This window comes from Falco naumanni, chromosome 17 (genome assembly GCF_017639655.2).
Source record: "Falco naumanni isolate bFalNau1 chromosome 17, bFalNau1.pat, whole genome shotgun sequence".
Taxonomy (NCBI): domain Eukaryota; kingdom Metazoa; phylum Chordata; class Aves; order Falconiformes; family Falconidae; genus Falco; species Falco naumanni.
Window position 1 is genome coordinate 5,913,450 of NC_054070.1, and position 17,412 is coordinate 5,930,861.

General features: G+C 44.5%; 1 protein-coding gene across 4 annotated transcripts in view; it reads right to left on the minus strand.

Annotated features, from left to right (window-relative positions):
* RAP1A (RAP1A, member of RAS oncogene family) overlaps nucleotides 1-14,900 on the minus strand; it is a 42,169-nt gene extending 27,269 nt beyond the window's left edge. The window contains exon 1 of one of the 4 annotated variants that reach the window (XM_040616378.1): nucleotides 14,879-14,900. The gene's annotated coding sequence lies outside the window, so the exon portion shown is untranslated. Of the gene's footprint in view, nucleotides 1-6,376; nucleotides 6,443-13,935; nucleotides 14,059-14,394; nucleotides 14,522-14,878 lie in introns of those variants that run through there. The other 3 variants (XM_040616374.1, XM_040616376.1, XM_040616377.1) reach the window with 3 other exon arrangements.
* Between the last annotated feature and the right edge of the window lie 2,512 nt (nucleotides 14,901-17,412).

Here is a 17,412-nt window from a genome sequence, read left to right on the forward strand (position 1 = left end):
AAAAGCATGTTAAATACTTCCCTAACATTAATCAAAGCTGCCAACAATTATGCAATTGTTACATGTGAGCTAAGGAAATGTGTCGGGAAGAGGGATGGTGGATCACACACGAAAGGGTGTTTGTCTGCAAATCACACAATTAATTAACAAATACCTTCCCTAAAAAGTAACGAGACAAACACCCCCACAGAGTTATCCTGTTAGTTAGCACAGAATTTACTTAAATAATAAAAACCACTGCCATGGACGCACTCGCCAAGTCCCTTCCCCAAGGCAGTCAATCTCCCCATCACCTTTAGGGTACACAGAAAGCCTCCTCCACCCCCCCACCCCCCACCCACCCCCCAAAAAAAAAAAAGAAAAAAAGAGACAAAACTAAGCAGAAAGCAGGACTTCAATGTGACTTTAAAGTACAATTTGACAAACCTCCATTCGCCAGTCTTCAGAGTCTGCTTCTGTTTCATTAGTCATTATCACTGCGGTAGCTGACACCCAAGTCAATGTATTTTATATAATGACATTATATAATAGCATACATCTTTATACATTACGGCAGGAATCTCACCCCCAATTCTGCAGTTTTAACAGTAAAAATATTATTATTTCCACTGACTGCCTTCAACATCCAATCAAATACAAATCAAGACAAGTGTATAACTGTATGCATAATCATGCTGTAGGACGAGTCACCACCCAACTGTGGAGCATTACTGCTTCTGCACTACACATCCAGTCCCTCCAGGCTTGTAAGCTTCTGTCCTCCTAAATTCAATGCAGGCCAAAACCTAAGTGATTTCGTGTAAAAACAAGGAAACATTTTGGTTCCAGGCAGGAATTTACATTGCCTAATCAACCTATTTTATAGTTCAGTAATTTCAGCATTTAGAAAACAGGTATTTTGGACATTCAGAAACACATGTGCTTCTCAGGGGAAGCCCAAGTATGCCAAAGAACTGAAGCAACTCACAAGTGAGTTCCAATTCCCTACAAGAAGACTTGGGAATTCAATTTAATCCTGAGCCACTACTACACTAAAAAGCATTTTAATAAATTGAATTCACCGTGATGAGTGAAAAGCGTAACAGTATTTCAATATTGTAACATTCTAATATTTCTAATTGAGAACTTTCATCGATAATTCATAAATTTACAAACAAGAAGGCAGCAACATTTTAATAATATACCTTGTCTAAGTGAGAGGCAATCACAAATCAGTAATTTAAATCTAAACATGGGGGGGTGGGTGTTTTTGAAGTACTAGATAAAAAAAACAAACAAAAAAACACAGCAAGAAGCACACACGAGAAATAAGCTAGTGACAAGCCAAGTAAGAAAACAGGTATTTGAGAACCCTTGAGAAGAACGTCATTGTTCTGAGATGTTACTTGAGGTGTTCAACCAGAAAATGCCAGAGACCAGCCTTCAAATCTCACACGCATCCATTCTGAAAATCTCAAAGCCTGACCATGCGCTGCTCTGAACCACATCCAAAACGCCAGTTTCTGCGTAATTCCACATCTTCCGCGGTGTATTGTGAAGGTTACTGATGCAGGGCCAAAGCCATAAAAGCCTGGGCTAAGAGTAAAGTCCTCTAGCAACAGAGCCGTCCTTTCCGACTTCAGTTTGTGTTGAACCGGAGCTTTCAGCAAATTAACTACAGCACACACAAACAAGTCGGCGACACAAATGTCTTTGAAAATAGCAGCAATTCTGTAATTTGAAAAAAGTGATTTTACACACAAAGATACTGAGATTGATCCTCCCCAGTCTGCAATTTGCTGCAACCAGCTTCATGCTGAACTTGCAGTTTTGAATATCATAATGTTAACTTCTACGGCAGTGACTGCCGACTTATTTTAAATTGCTTTGCAATAGAAGCCCTTCAGACAAGGAACAAGTACTCTGGGCAGCTAAAGCCTGCCCTGCTGAAATGGCTAATTTATTTTTTGTCCTATTGGTCTGCATTTGCAGAAAGTTGCTAGGGGCATGTGCCAGACTGACAAAGGCAGGGGAAAGGAAGCCAGAAGCAAAACTCAAAGACCAACACACACTGCATCCCCAAATTAGAACAAGCCTCTACGTCACTCGCTGTAATTGGCAGTCTCCCCTCCAAATGGACTGCAGCACTGCTGCAAATTTAATACTAATGAGCACTGATCTGCTAACAGGAGGAGAGACATCCACCTAAACTGTGCAGATTTAGGAGAAAATAGACTCTTTTCAATTATATATACAAACAGTTTAAGAGTAAGTGTTGTGCAGCCACATTATGGAAACAGAATGGCAATGAATCAGACAGCCGGCAGAACAGAGGTCCTCCCAAGCAACACCACCATCAGCCACAGCTCTCCTCATCTAGAGCTACTTGAGTATTTTCAGCAGAGAAGTTTGCACAGTTCACAGGAGTTCTTCACAGCTTCTTCGAAAGAAAAAAAGAAAAATAATTCCTTTCCCCCTCCCTCATCAGCAAAACATGTAAATGGTAAAGGGCATAAATGTCAGACCTAGAAGCTGTTCATGGGACTTCCTCCATCTGTTGTCTACCACATCCACCACTTGCCATGGAATTTTAAGTCCTATAAAGGTTTTCTTCCTCCCTTTTCTGTAGTGGAAAAAGGCGTTCTGACCCTTTCAAATACAGATTAAATTCCAAACAGACTCTAGGAGGCTCAATCACCGCAAAACACAAACTACATTATATTTTGTAAGAGCAATTCATTGTGCTGATAGTAGCTTGGCAACATTCTTAACTATGTTCTTCCTGGTTTATGTAATTAGAGTAAATAAGTGACATGAGGTAGGCAGACCGCCACTGCAATTTCAGCCTGTACTTTAATTATTTTATTTCTGCAGAAACAGTGATCAGACACTGGCCACAAAGCCCAGGCACTGGTCACTGCTGGGGGCTAGAACCCAGTTTGTCTGTATTTGGTCCCCAGCATCAAACCTTTCATGGAGAGACCGATACAGATTCCTCCTGATTAAGGTTTCTTTGAAACTTCTTGAAAAAAATGTAATGTTTAAACCACTCTTTGAAATGTATTTCTACCCATCAGTAATAAATTCCAAGACTAATATTAAGCCTCTAAAAACGTGTCATCTGTTAGCATGGACCACTGCCCAGCTTTTCAGGAGACTGGGCTAACTTACAAATTCCAGAAAATATTAAGATTCTTTAAATCTTACTGGCAAAGCTGCAATAATCAGTTTGTGTGTATATACTGGATGTGACCATGTAGACTGATCTAAAGGTCAGGTTTGCATATGCAGTCTAGAGATTTTCACTGCCTTAAAAATACTTTACTGTTTAGTGCATGTCAGCTACAAGCAACGAAAACACCTACTGTTCCCACACAACGGGCGGCTAATTAAACGCCTGTTTTAACAATGATTTTTTGAATTAAAAGCCCCACTTACCATATGGCCACTTATTAATACTACATTGTTTATCAGTTTAACAAAAACCCCTACAGCAATGAGTATCCATGTAATGAGTACCTAAATACAGTTAATGATGGATGTGTTTTAGCATCGCAAAGTGAAACAGTACCTCTTGAAATGTTTTCACAACAAATTTTAAGGCTTGATAGGAACCTGAATAGCAGTAAGTTTATACACAGAATACCTAAAATAGAGGGGAAAGTAACAGTTTCATCACTTTTTATAAATTAAGTTCTTCAATACAGTACTTAATACTTCAGTATTTAGTTCAGTCCCTTTAATGCTGCTTTCTGGAACCTGGGGGCAGATGGGGGTGGAAACGGAATTTTCTTTTACAATGAAAATGAAATTTTCTTCTATGATTGTAACTGAAGGAATATTCAAAAATGTTATTAACACTTCAGTGCTGGAGCCTGAAGGGCATCACAAAGAGCACTTCCAGGTCAGGAGGGTAGAGAACCAAACCACTGGCAGATCCAACCTCTGCACTGGGGATTCTCTGAAGTTTTTAAATCCTCCTGAATCGGCTGGGCCTAAGAGGGCAAAACTACTTAGACAATTCATCCTGGAATTTCCTTTATGGAAATTAAAAGGTGACATTAACCCCTAAAGGAAATAGCTCTGACAGTTTAAATCAGTTTTACATGAGCCATTTCAGTATTTATAGGTCAAACTTGATTACAACCAAAATAGATTATTATACAGCTGTCTTTAAACAACAACAACAAAAAAAACCCACAGGCAGTCAGACTCCTGCTCCCAGAAGAAGAGATGCTATGTTTAACTCACAAGGAAGAGAGGACACATCCTACAGCAGCTAACACGATGAGCACGACTGGCACCAGCCAGTTCTTCCCCTCCACCTCAGGAACAGTATTCAAACAGGAACAAAAAAAGTCATCTTTCTTTCTGTGTTTGAAATGATAAGGCATAAGGCAATAGGAAAAAAACCTCTCCCATATTAGTATGCAAACTTGCTAAACGTATGGCCTGGAGACAGTCAGTTCTGCACTCTGAGCAAGACCTTAGAACATACCACACTTCATTTGAATGTTAATTGCCATTATCCACAATTTCTATGATTTCCATTTTGGTTAAGACACCTTTCCATCACAGTTCAAACCCCCATTCAACTGTTTTTCCTAGAGTAAATCTACAAATACAACATCAGCCACACAAATGCAATGGGCACTTACTGTCATTGGTTTTAAAATACTTTTCAAACTTTTTTCAAATTTCTGCCCATACAGATGCAGTTAATATGGACTTGGCATGAAAAGGACAATAAAAGAAGTTTCAGCCTCTCAGCCCTATAGACATGGCTTAGTCTTTCTGACACCTGCTGATGGTATGTGTAGCTACCCCACCGCCCCACTCAAGCTTGCTTTAGTACCAAACTGACTTGGACTTCGTATTGTGTTTATGGTGAAGGTTTAGAGAAAGCAGTTCATCTAACAGACAGAGGCTACGAAGTCCTGCAATTACAGAATAAAGGAAAAGGCCCACTTTCTTGGAATTGCACCATTGAGGAAAGCTTCCTGGACCATTAAACATCTGTTTGATCACTTTAAATGAGATTCCTGAAAAAGCTTTATTCTAAATTTGAGTGCATTCTAGTGATCAATATGCCAATGCAGTGTATTCATGAAACAAGACAAAGCCACAATAATATTGTAGTCCCTATGAGTGATCTGATGAGTTAAAAGCCCTAAATGCATAAATATTTCATGAGAAAGGCTGTCTGGAACTATTTCAGTCAGTATCTTTAATCTTAATGTTATTTTCAACTACAATTACTGTTATAATCCAAAGCAGAAAGCAACAATTGGCTAAACTTGTTTTATCTTCACCTGTATTTAAAACTTCTGCTCTTTAGGCCCAACAGCCAGTAATGGATACGCAGCACAGTACTAACACACCAAATCTCAGGGTAAAACAAGATGTGCCGGAATGTAACTACTTACGCAAAAAAGGAGAATTGCACCAGAAATAACCTTACCCAGTGAACTATGATTTACTTTAAACTATCACATGATAGGCGGCATATAAATAGATATTATTCTGCATGTCAGCTGTCTGTAATGAAAGTTTTCCTCTTCACTGGAGCCCCTCCCTACAGCTTCAAGTTTATTTGCATTAGAGAAAAGTATATTACATAAAAAGCAACATAAAAGGCACTGCAACCAACACATCCAGCCAAACTGCTCCTCCCACATACTCTGCTTTCCAGAATAAGGGTCTACTTCCAACAAATGTGTTAAAAACGTGAGAGATGCCCAACTCCATACAGATTATTCACTTGGACAAAAGCTAATAGTGCTCTTACTTCTAAAAGTGCCAAGCTCTCAACTACAGCTGCAGCCAGCTACAGCCATAGGATGCTCAGATCTTTCAAAGAGCAGATTTCATACCTACCAGTTCACACACAACACCTGAATTTAAATATCAAAAATTCAATTTTTTCCAGTATTATAGAACTCCAGAACACAACATCATTTGATTCAACAAATACTTCAACAAACCCCCCTGAAAATTCCAGCCAGCCCTGAATTTGCAGTTCTAGCCACTCAGAAGAGCAATGCAACTGTCTGTTTTTCTGTAATGCTCCAGCAAGCAGCAGTTATGCAACACAACCGATTGACAAACACACTGCATGCTACTAGTTGCAGTGCATTTCCAAAAATAAGGTTTTTTGCAGTAACTTTCGACAGGGAAACAATTACCTATTACAGCAATTCTCGTTCTACACCTTACACGAGCGCACGAAGCACTAGCGCAGCAGATATTTTTGACTGCATCATTTAAACGATTAATAAAGATCTGTTTCAGCCATAACACTGCCACTGCTGTGGACATACCCAGACCTCTTGTTTACAGTGCCCCAGATGGACTTAAATATTTTCTCTCTTATCAATATTCAAAATAAACAACAAACCTTAATGACTCAGGCCACCTGCTCAACAGGACTGCTACTGCTTGGCTCACCATATTTTCAGTCAAAGTGAAAAAGTTGAGAAAGCCAAGCCAGTCACCTGCAGCCCTGGGCAGTAAGCAGCCTTTTTTTTTTTTACCATTTGACCTACGTTACCTGTTACAAAAGTCCGGTGATGGGTCAGACTTTCTCCCCAGATAAAGGATTTTGTTCAAAGGAAAACAAACAGCAGCTTTCAAAACATACTGAGGTCTGCTTTTGTCAGCATCTGAATTTCTCAATCAAAAAAATTAAATATGCGCTTTCACCTGGGTCCATGTCAAGCCACTGCAGCTGCGCTGAGGAAGTGCCTGTTCAGGTATAGCAGGTATTTCCAACCCCCAGCACCCAGTACCTGCTGGGCCACTTGCAGCACGAAGCAGTAACACACATCAAAACATCGTCTTCATGTGGCCACATTCAGATTCACGCAGAGCTACCCTACCTGCTTCAGCCAGCTGACACTGTGAGAAACGAGCCCTTTGTCATGCCCTGTGGACTACTATCACAGGAGAAACAGAAACAACAGCTTTAAATCTCACCTTCAACTAGATGTACTGGCTACTACAGTGCTGTAAGTGCAATCTGCTAATGGGAAGTTGTAAAACCCAAAATGATTGGCAATCAAAATTAGGGAAGATTCCTGGTGTCCCATTTCTTCCCACACACACCTCAGAGGATCTTCCCACAGCAGATGAATGTAATTTAAGTTTAAACACACCATTTCTGATTAGGAATGTAACATTTGGTGCCTCCTCCTTGAACACCGCCCATCTTCCCACAGCCTCATCATTTTAATATCATTAAATGGACTACTTTAGACAACCTTAATTATTGCCGTATTTGCAAGAAGAGAAGTGATCTCTCAGTAACCAGTTTCTGTCCCATTCAGAGCTTTGAAGATGAAAACTTTTTTATACCAAACCTGGAACAGAAATGGCATCAGCAGGTCTATCACCGTAACAAAGCGCTTTGGTGTAAATACCAGGTACCAGAAGCACTGATGTGTCCTGACCGAAGCTCAGCTGTCCCTAGGGTCTCTACAGCTTCCCCCTGCACTCCCCTTTCTTCAGAAGGGACTCAGAAAACAGGCATTAATTAACAGATCTACCACTATGACAGCAAAGAACATGAAGATTCTAATAATGAGCCATTTAGCTCCAAATGGTTTTGGTCAGCCAGCAGACATGTAAAACCACTCACAGATGATGTCTTAACAGTCACCAACGCAACAAGGAAAGCCAACCAAAAACCAAGCAGTGAGGATGCTAAATTTCTTGCAAAAGAAAGGCAGCTCGATACAAACCCCCATAAATGCAAGATGTTCCTTGCAAATAACAATATATTACCACTGAGGACAAAGAGCGAACATTCACCTATTTATCCACCATCCATAAGAAGCCACGGGTCATGTTCCTTCCAGATGCACCAGGCAAAGCAGATAGCCAACATGTCACCTCTACAGTCCCAGCCCAAGACCAACAGAAGGACACTGCCCTCAGCCAGATGCAGTCAGGAACTGCAGTTTCTCCTTCTCTGCAACTCCTTCCCTCTATCAGCAGTGGTACTTGCACAACCACACGATGAGTCAGAGCGAGAAGTGATCTGGTTGAAAATTACACATATATTTTTGGGATTAGCTCAGTTTTCAGCTCACTAAGCTCCCTGAATTACCTCAACATCTAAGAGCGCACGTACCAGGGCAAGGAGGACAACGCTGGAGTGTGTGACTATTTAGTGACCATGAAACCAACTGCCTGAAGCTCTGGCCACTGGAGCTCTCACCGCATCTTGCCAACTCCACCAGGTAATACAAATGTGCCACGTAAACACACTGAAACAGAGGGTAATTCAGACTGCAATGAATCTCCAAAGATCTCTGCTGCAACACCCTACTCCAAATGGGGCTAGCTTCAAAGATCAAGTCATTCAAGATCTTGCCCGGTCACGTTCTGCCTATCTCCAATGACAGCGACTCCAAAAGGTCCACAGGGGCGGTCCATTCTTGCTTTAACTGAAGTCTCCCTTGCTGCCACTTGTCACCATGGCCTCTTGTGCCTTCAGCATGCGGTGCTGCCTTTCCCTTGCCATGGCAGGCTCCAAGAGACAGGTGGGGTCAGTCCTTGGTGACACATCTGTGGATGCTGAGGCAAAACCAAACTCCCACCATGAAGTTTCAGAACCTATCTTGCTCATCCGCAAACAGAATTTGACAAACGTTCTCAATTTCCTTTGCTTCTAACACTACAATTGATCTCAACAAGCATGAAACATCTATGTCATACATCATACTACATATAATTTGAAAAAAGTTTGGGGGTTTTTTTGCACATGGAAGACACTATCTACAGAAATCTAAGTTACCTACTCTGCCCTCTCGGTACTGTCACACACAGCAAATCCACTCTGACCTTGGAAGATGCCTTTTCATGGCCTGCTCTGACAACTGAGCAAAAAGCTAATCAACTCAAAGCACACTCAGCTGGAGCCTCAGAGCTTACATTAAAGCCATTTCATGTTATAGTTGCTTTCAATCCTGGTGATGATCCATGAAATACAACATTTTTTTATATACTACAACCAGGTTTCTCCTAAAAATCTGACATTATTGGAACAAATGCCAGGTCCGCTAGCTAAAGAGCAATCTTGAAAAGCATGTCATTTGCATTTTCTAAAAACTCAAAAGGTATGGCTAGGAAAGCCAGCATTTACTCTAAATTCTTGTCTATTTTATAAATCAAAAGAAACCATGCATTCTGGAGAGCCTGTTCATGTATAAATCCAGAAATCTTAAGGAGAAAGTCAGACTAGATAATTGTAGATCCCTTCTAACCGAAATATTCCATTCTAAAAAGAAAAAAAAAAAAAGATACACACAAGGAATCTATTAGCTGTGATATAGGACTGTTTTCCAGAGAATCAGTCAGTCAACATATGGCTAAACTTCGCCTTGTTTATATAACATCACACTATGGAGTTCAAACCCTTCATTTGCCTTCTGGTCCCTGAGCAGTCCAACCCTAAAGCTGCTAACCCCCTACAGAGGCAGCTCCATCCTCTGAGCGCTGGGACCTCCCTGGAAGCCTGCAGGCAGGGACACAAATACAGGCAGTAAAACAAGAGTGGGCAACGCTTCAGAGCAGAACCAGTCACCCAGCCAAGAGCAGGGCCTGACAACCTCACACCAAGCCACTTAGAACACAGACCTGTCTCAAACACAAATCTAAACTACATTTGGTTTGGACTATTAAAGAATATTTAAGTAAGTTATCATTCCTGCAATAACTTTCCCAGGTAGTATAGGGCTTTAGGGAAGAAAGCTAAAAGCAACACTGAAATACAGAAATAATGACATATAGCTAGATACTATTTTTTGAACATGTAATTTGCAAGTATATATGCAGGCTAATCAAAGGTTTATTCTATTTCAACATATTTATATAAAAGGTGTACCCACAGACAGTTTACATTCGGTAGTTTTAAATTTTTTTTAATCCTTCTTACTCAGAAGCTATTAATGAAAGTGTATCTTCTTCACACTTATTTTAATCCTTTCTCTTCTGGAATATTATTTCAACAGTTTTTCATTTAACCAAAACAGATTTTTTCTTTTAATTGTAATATTAGTGTTGGAGACACTAAACTGGATCAGTTAAGACTCCTACTTGGTTCTCGCTTCCAAGTGCTCCTGAATGCTCAGCAACAAAAATTCAAGAATGGGGAAGCAAAAGAGTTAAATCTATGGCTTGCCTAAGAGCTCTAGCCTTATTGTACAGAAGATTAATAACCTACTACTACTTCTAACTGTACAGCTTTAACAAAAAAAAGTTTTACCCATAAAAATTGTGCCTCTTTTCTTGGACTGACTAATGCAATCTATCACTTGTATATGTAGGATTGAAATAAATTAATCTTCACAGCTTTATGCTCTATTTAACCATTTCCATTAACTGAAATATGCTGAAGTTTATTGTATTTGCAACACTAGCAGTGGGAAGCATATTGTCTTTTCAGTCTGCTGGATAACATTCATGAGCCAACACAGCTGTAGTCTCATTCCAACCTGTGCTTTACGAACAAAAAGCTAGGTCCTCCTTTGTCCTCCCTGTGCTTACGATGCCAGGATATAATCCAAGGAGAAACCTGTTTGAGGGGTGAACTTTTTGGGACATTGATTTATATCCAGAGAGCAGTCTAGAAACCTGAAAAATCTCAAATCCTGGCTGCCACCAGACTTCAGTACTGCAGCAAGTAAAACAAAACACCTCACACAAGTTTTAGCATCTGAACAAGACCGACTGGATCAACCAAGATAGCTCAGCAAGATTAACTTTTCTTTCCAACTTTCTAATATCCTTATATTGGCCATTAGGGGTCATGTTTCCAGGATCAGAAGCTTTTACAAAGTACAAACACAAATACCTAAATAAAAATTTGACCCTGGGATTTATAAGCACCCCTTTAAGAAGATGCTTTCATTAAAATTCTGCTTAATTTCCTATTACCTATTGAATAAAAGAGTAAAAACAAATAAATACTTCAGAGCTCAGCATAAAAATTAATTCAGGCTGTACTCTAACTACCATCCCCACTATCTCCTCTTAAAACCAACAAACATACAAATCAAGGCCAAAAAAAATCCAAACACAACCCCAGGACTTGACCAAGTTTTAAACATTAGGTCTCCCTTGAACCTGCTTCTGCAGAATTAAACACACAAAGCTACCAGAAGTGCCTGATGTTTAACATTAATCTGGCTCATCAGAAATGAAAAGAAAGAGATAAAATATGAAGTCTCTGATACTACCCTAAAACAAACGCTTTGATCAGGATCCACAGCCAGACTCAGCTGGCCGAGCCCCGCAGCACTCTGCAGAACTGATTTCAGCAAGGTTGAAAGTTGACCAAGGGGAATTCCAAATTTCAAAGAGCTATCAGTAAAAAACATTTCAAATGTAAAGAGTAAAGACTTGAACTTTATGTATGTTCAAAAGACTCACTTCCTTTTCACTAGTATAAACAGATAGCGTGTTCCTGCTCTCAGAACAGTAGGATTCCTCTTGATTTTTTTAAGTATCTCTGTAAAGCTGCACAGAAGCAATCTGCTCTCTAAATACTCAGTACAAGTTTAAAGTGCCACCACGTACACCCTGCATGTGCATGGCAGAAGAAAAAACACTGCAATATATAGTACAAACGTTTAGAGTTGTTTATGCCAAGACTATGATTCAATACACAATCAAAACTTTTATGTTAAGAGTATGTCCACATGTTGCGCTACTGCCACCTAATTACATTTCAGTTTTTTAAGAACAGTCCTCAGACTGGATGAACAGCCATGAAACGTATCACGAATAGTCTGCGTCTGTATACTTGCAGCTTAAGATTTCAAATATAAACCATTCTGATACACTGCATAAACATCAGTCTCCAAATAAAAGCATTAACGTGTCACTGGAATTATACTGTGCTAGTAGTTTAGTCCATTTGGCACACAGTCCTCTCAAAACCTTCAGTAAAGCTACTTACCCTAAAAACTGCCACACGAGAGCCAAGACACGTGATGACAGGCACACCACTTAGCTTCCTTTGAGTCTTCAGAATTAACAACTCTTGGGTCTGCCAGCACCGGCTGGGCCTCCTAAAGGTCATCAAGGTTTCATTTGCACCGTACATGGTCCCTTGATCAGGCCACCTACACCCTTCTGGCCATACTCTCCTACGGTTACAAAAGTTGTAAGAAATATCTGCTTTTAAGAAGTATAACTCACTTTTGTGGATGATCTTAGCCTGACAGAACACAAACACTCCTCCTGGTGCATAGAAAATACTGCACATGAAAACAGATTATTTTTAGAAGCAGTGTATGTGAACACAGCATTTCCTGCCGACTCCACCTTGAAGAACGACATGCGTATCCTCATTCTCATTCCCAAAATGAGGATTTCACAACTTCTGCTACCTGGCACAACACGGAAGGAAGGGACAATCTGCTGAGAACGGCAAGTGACAATTTCCCGGTTCTTGACTCAACATTACAAACTTTTGTTAGAATATGCTGTCAGTCTTCAGACAATCACATCAATAAATCAATGGCATTTTTTCTGCCACAGTGATGAACGGGACATTAGATGTTTTTCTTTATCACACTGATATTTTCCACAGCAACAGGATGTGAACACAGCATTCCCAGCATAATGAAGTCACTATAGCAACGTGATAATGATGTCAGAATAATCAGACAGCATTTCATACTCGGGACACGGCAAACTATACCACTTCTAAAAAATAAAAAAGTTGCAGAGAGCACAAAGGCAAGGGTGCCCCATCTAAAACTTCCCTTTAAGTTGCCTAATTTCAGATAACTTCTCATTAATGGCACAGACCTTTGATTGCCAACACCACTACTTTCTCCATAGCTTCATCCCGTACTGTCTAAAAGTCTCCCGTATTCCCACACTAAAACCCTTTCAGAATCTGAGGGATCTGCTAGCACCAGTGAGAGTTAATGACATACCGTTTTCAGTAAGAAAAAGCAACAAAAATCACAACAGTGAAACATTTTGCGGCAGACAGCCACTCTCAACAGCCAGTTTCCTCAACTTAACTCTTCAAATAATCTGGCGTCTCTTTTCACATGCAGCAATACTACTACTCAGGGAGAATTACAGAAGCAACAGAAATTATAGAGTGCCGATATAATACGCCGAAGGCAGACAGGCGTTTTCTAGTCAAACGACTATTTTAAGAAATATTATCTCCCTTGTTAAGCTACTGAAAGGAAAAAACCCAGCGTTTTCATGGTTTGCCCTTCCTGTTTGCAGCTCTTTCCAAGTCGTGAGCAAAGCAAAACCCAAGAGGCGATTCCCGTCCTGCGGTGGCTGGTATTGACTCGGTGTGTCCAAACCCTGACCCTCCTGCTGTGAATGTGTCGCACCAGAGCCACACGCACCGTGGCTCAAGCATCATACGCAAAGACGCAAATTAAGGAAAAGTACCTAAATAGGAAAGTTCCCCTAAACGGAGAACGGCTTAAACCATCTCTTCAGAGTGACTGCAGGAAGTGCGAGATACCATTTCAGAGCTGAACTGGTCCGAGGCAAGTGGTCCCCAGGCCTGGAGGACGAGGGTGGGCAGCGCATCACTCAGCAAGGGGCTTCCAGCAGCAGGCCGTGCCCTCGGCCTGGCCCACCTGCCCACGGCTCCAGCCCTCACCCGGGCAGGGCCGCAGGGGCTCGGCCAAGGCTCAGCCCTTGCCCCGCCAGGCGCCCACGGGCCTCGCTGCCCCGTTACCTCCGGCGGTCCTGGGGGCCCTGGCGCGAGCGTCCCGCGCCCCTTCACACCTCGGGGAAGGAGGAGCCGCCGCACGCTCCCCTCGAGCGCCGGGCACACCTGACCATACGAAACACCGAAGGAATTTTGGTTATTTCCCGAGGCACGGCGACACCCTTCGCTGTGCCGAGGGCCACCCCGCCCCCGCCTCGGCCCCAGCAGTCTCCCGGCGTCTGGCCGCCTCCCCTCACCCGGAGCCCGGCCGCCCTCGCTGCCCGTCCGGGAGCCGGCGGCCCCGGCACAGCCGCACAAGATGGATGTCCAGCCTGCGCCCGTGGCCAGCCGGGCAGCGCCGCCGCCGCGGGACGGGCGGGCCCGGCAGCGGGGAGCCCCGCACCGCCCCGGGCCCAGCGCAGGCAGCCCTCCCGCCCCGCCGCGGCCAGGGCCGGGGCGAAGCCGCCTCCCACCCCGCGCTGCCGCCCGGGCTTCGCCGCGCCCCCGGGGAGGGAGCGCTCAGCCCGTCCCCGCTGACACCGCCTCGCCGCCCGGACCCCCGCCGCCCCCCCCGACCCGCTCGCTCCCGCCCCCGCCGCCGGGACGCGGCCCCGCGGCCTCAGCGCGGCCAGGCCCCAGCGGGAGCGCCCGGGGCCGGCCCGCCGCTGTCGCCGCCCGCGGGGCCCCCCGCCACCGGCCCCGGCCGCCCCGCTCACCCGCCGCCTTCCGGGCCGCCTCCCGCCGCCGCTCAGCTCGGGGCTCGGCTGCTGTGCGCGGCGGCGGCGCCGCGTCCGCTCCGCCCTCACCGGCCGCGGCCTGGGGAGGAGCCAGCGGGCCGGGGCGCGGAGCCGGGGCGGCGGGCGGGGACGTGACCGGGGAGGCCCGCGAAAAGTTCCGGGCGGCGGCGCCCGCGGGCCCGGGCAGGTGCCGGGGCCACCGCTCCCCCCCCGCCGCGGGGACCCGCGGTTCTCCCTCCTCGCAGCCCGGGCGAAGGGCGCCGGCGAGGGCAGTCCCGGGCCTGCCTGCGGGGCCATGGCGGCAGCTGGGCCTCGGCCTCCCCTCAGGCCCACCGGGACCCTCCCGCCTGCCCGGCCACCGGCCCGGCCCGCCGCCGCCACGGGCCTGGTGGAGACGGGCCGGGCGCTGGCACCGGGTGACCCCCCCCGCGGGCACCAAGCAGGGCCGAGCGCGGCTCCTTACCGAGGGGACGGTGCTGGCGGTAGCTTTGAGGCCGCTGTGGCCATCGGCCCATCGCCTGCACGACAAGTTTCCTGAAACGCAGCACTTAATAATAGTGTGATTTCTTCTATTTAAAAAAAAAAAGAAGCATAAAGAATGAAGAGTCCTAACGTTGAAGTAAGGTATCTCTGTAGCCAAGGAGAAGCAGAGGAAATGCAGAAAGACAAAACGACACATGTATATCCTGAGGCTGGTTTTGTGTCACTTGGGGTTTGCGAGCGATAGCAGCCCTGCCTGAAGAGGATTGGGTCAGAAGTTCACCAGTGTCACTGTGCAGGGTCCTGTGATCCGTTAGATTACTTCCTCAGTCCTAGCAAACTAGCTCAGCTTTAAAATACATACTCAAGAAGAGCTAATGTCAACAAACATCAGCAAAACTTTTTAACATTTTTCTGGTTAAAAAGCTATAAATGCACCACAAAGAGCCATAACAGCTCCCACGATCTGGCTGCCTAGCTCTCCATGCAGCTTACCTCAAACGCAATGGGCAGCTCTTGCTGGCCAGCCCAGCCTTGCCCCCTCCACATCACCGGGGACAGGGCGAGGGGCGCAGCCACCGTCCCCCGGGGTGCCCAAGGGCAGGCTGCAGGCAGTGGGCTGTGCCAGGCAGCGCGGGGGCCCTCCCCAGCACTCCGCTCCCTTCACTTGCAGAATTTCAGGGACACGAGCAGGGGATTTGTTGAAGTCTGAGGCTAGAGCAATAACATTTTTGCATTCACCCTGCCTTTCATCCGGCACTCCAACAAAAATGCTAAATATTACTCATCTGGCTTTACAGACAAGGAAACTTAAGACACAGAGATTAAATGACTTATCCAAAATCCCTAGCAAGTCGGTGGCCAGGAGACAAACACAGCTCAGAGCCCCCACTCATCCTCCGCTCTGACTGAGAGAAAACCATGCTCTAGTTCTCCCACTCACAGTCTTTGTGCATGCAGCAGAAATACGCAGTGCAATTTTGCTTCCAGGTACAACTCGTCGCTGCTGATACTGATCTATAAATCCCTGTTCTTAATGGCTCAAGTCCTAGCGAGGTATCTCCTTCCCTGGGGACCACCATGCTGGGAGCGAGCAGGTGAATCACTTTCTTAATTTGTATAGCTGGAGGCAGGGTAATCTCAGCAGAGGGATTTCCACATTTTCTTTCTCTGCAGGACTTGGCCTCTGCAGCCTCAGCAGCAGAGCTCAGCCACTCCGCTCGCAGTGGGGCAGTTGGTGTGGCAACATCATCTGCCTTTAAGGATGCTTAACACCGGTGGCTGAGCAACTTGTTTCCTCTAAATACAAACATTATTGTGAGATCTGTGAACCTTGGAAGTTACTAGCTCTACGTTAAAAACATGAGGCTGCATCTGGAAAACATGCAGAGACAAGATACCAGCAATAACTTCTGTTTCAAAAGCTGTAAAGTCAGTAAAAAACCCCAAACGTTCCCGTAGACAGAAACTGCACACGGAGACTCATGTCCTTTAAGGGGCTCGATATACATGGAAGGATGTGGGCATTCTGGAAGGCTTTACCCAAGGTTTCCTTTAAAATTAAAGGTTTAATAAACTTTGCCCCAAATACCAGTATATCTGCAGCTTTTCCCACTCAGCGCTACTGACCAAAGAGTTTTATTGTATCCAATTAATCAAGCGCATATCTGTTTTATGGGTTGTGCACCATCTTCTAAGTTTCAGAACAATAAGGGTCCACGGACGCTCAGGGCCTGACTCAGCAAGACAAAGCACCTACTTAATGTCTGTTCTGGGAAGGCTGACTTTTTGTTTTCTTCAGTTTTCTGCACGTTTGAATGGAATCTGATAACATTTATTGCTGAGTCAGACTTTGAAAGTACAATTAGATCGGGACGAATGTGAACCTGGTTATGAAATTATTAGAAGAGAAGGAGAAAGGGGTCCAATCTCAGCTGCTATCAGAGGGATTTTCCTAGCAAGTTCAAAAAAGAATATATCTGAATCTTCATTTCTTTCAGTTCCACGTGCCGCCTTTCTCCTTTAGCAGGAGGGATGTGACCCCATGGACAGACCCCACGGACAGACTGCCTGCGCTGGAGCCCATTCCACTGCTGTGCTGCTGCACCTTATCTCTTGTGCAATGGGGGACTGCTCGTCAGCAAATTCAGTCTGTCAACAGGGTGTTAAATCCTGTGTCCACACCTTGTCTCTCCCTCAGTGCATTTTCCAATTTATAACAAATCCGATTATTTCAGGGACATCTACAGTGTTATTGACGTCACCACTTACACCTGCTTGAAGCGGGTAAGACCTGCTGACGTCCCCAAACAGTGGATTTCTACCCCACACCACCTCAGCAACAACACAAGGTTATAAGGCAAAGATAGTGGAGTCTCTGCATCCTGTCACATACAGGATACAACCTGCTATGTCCTAGACAGCCCAAAATATCCAGTGGCCCTCAACATCGCAGTTTTGTAAAGAAATATTGCAATTTATTACAACCTTCTGTTTACATAAAACATGGGTTTCCAC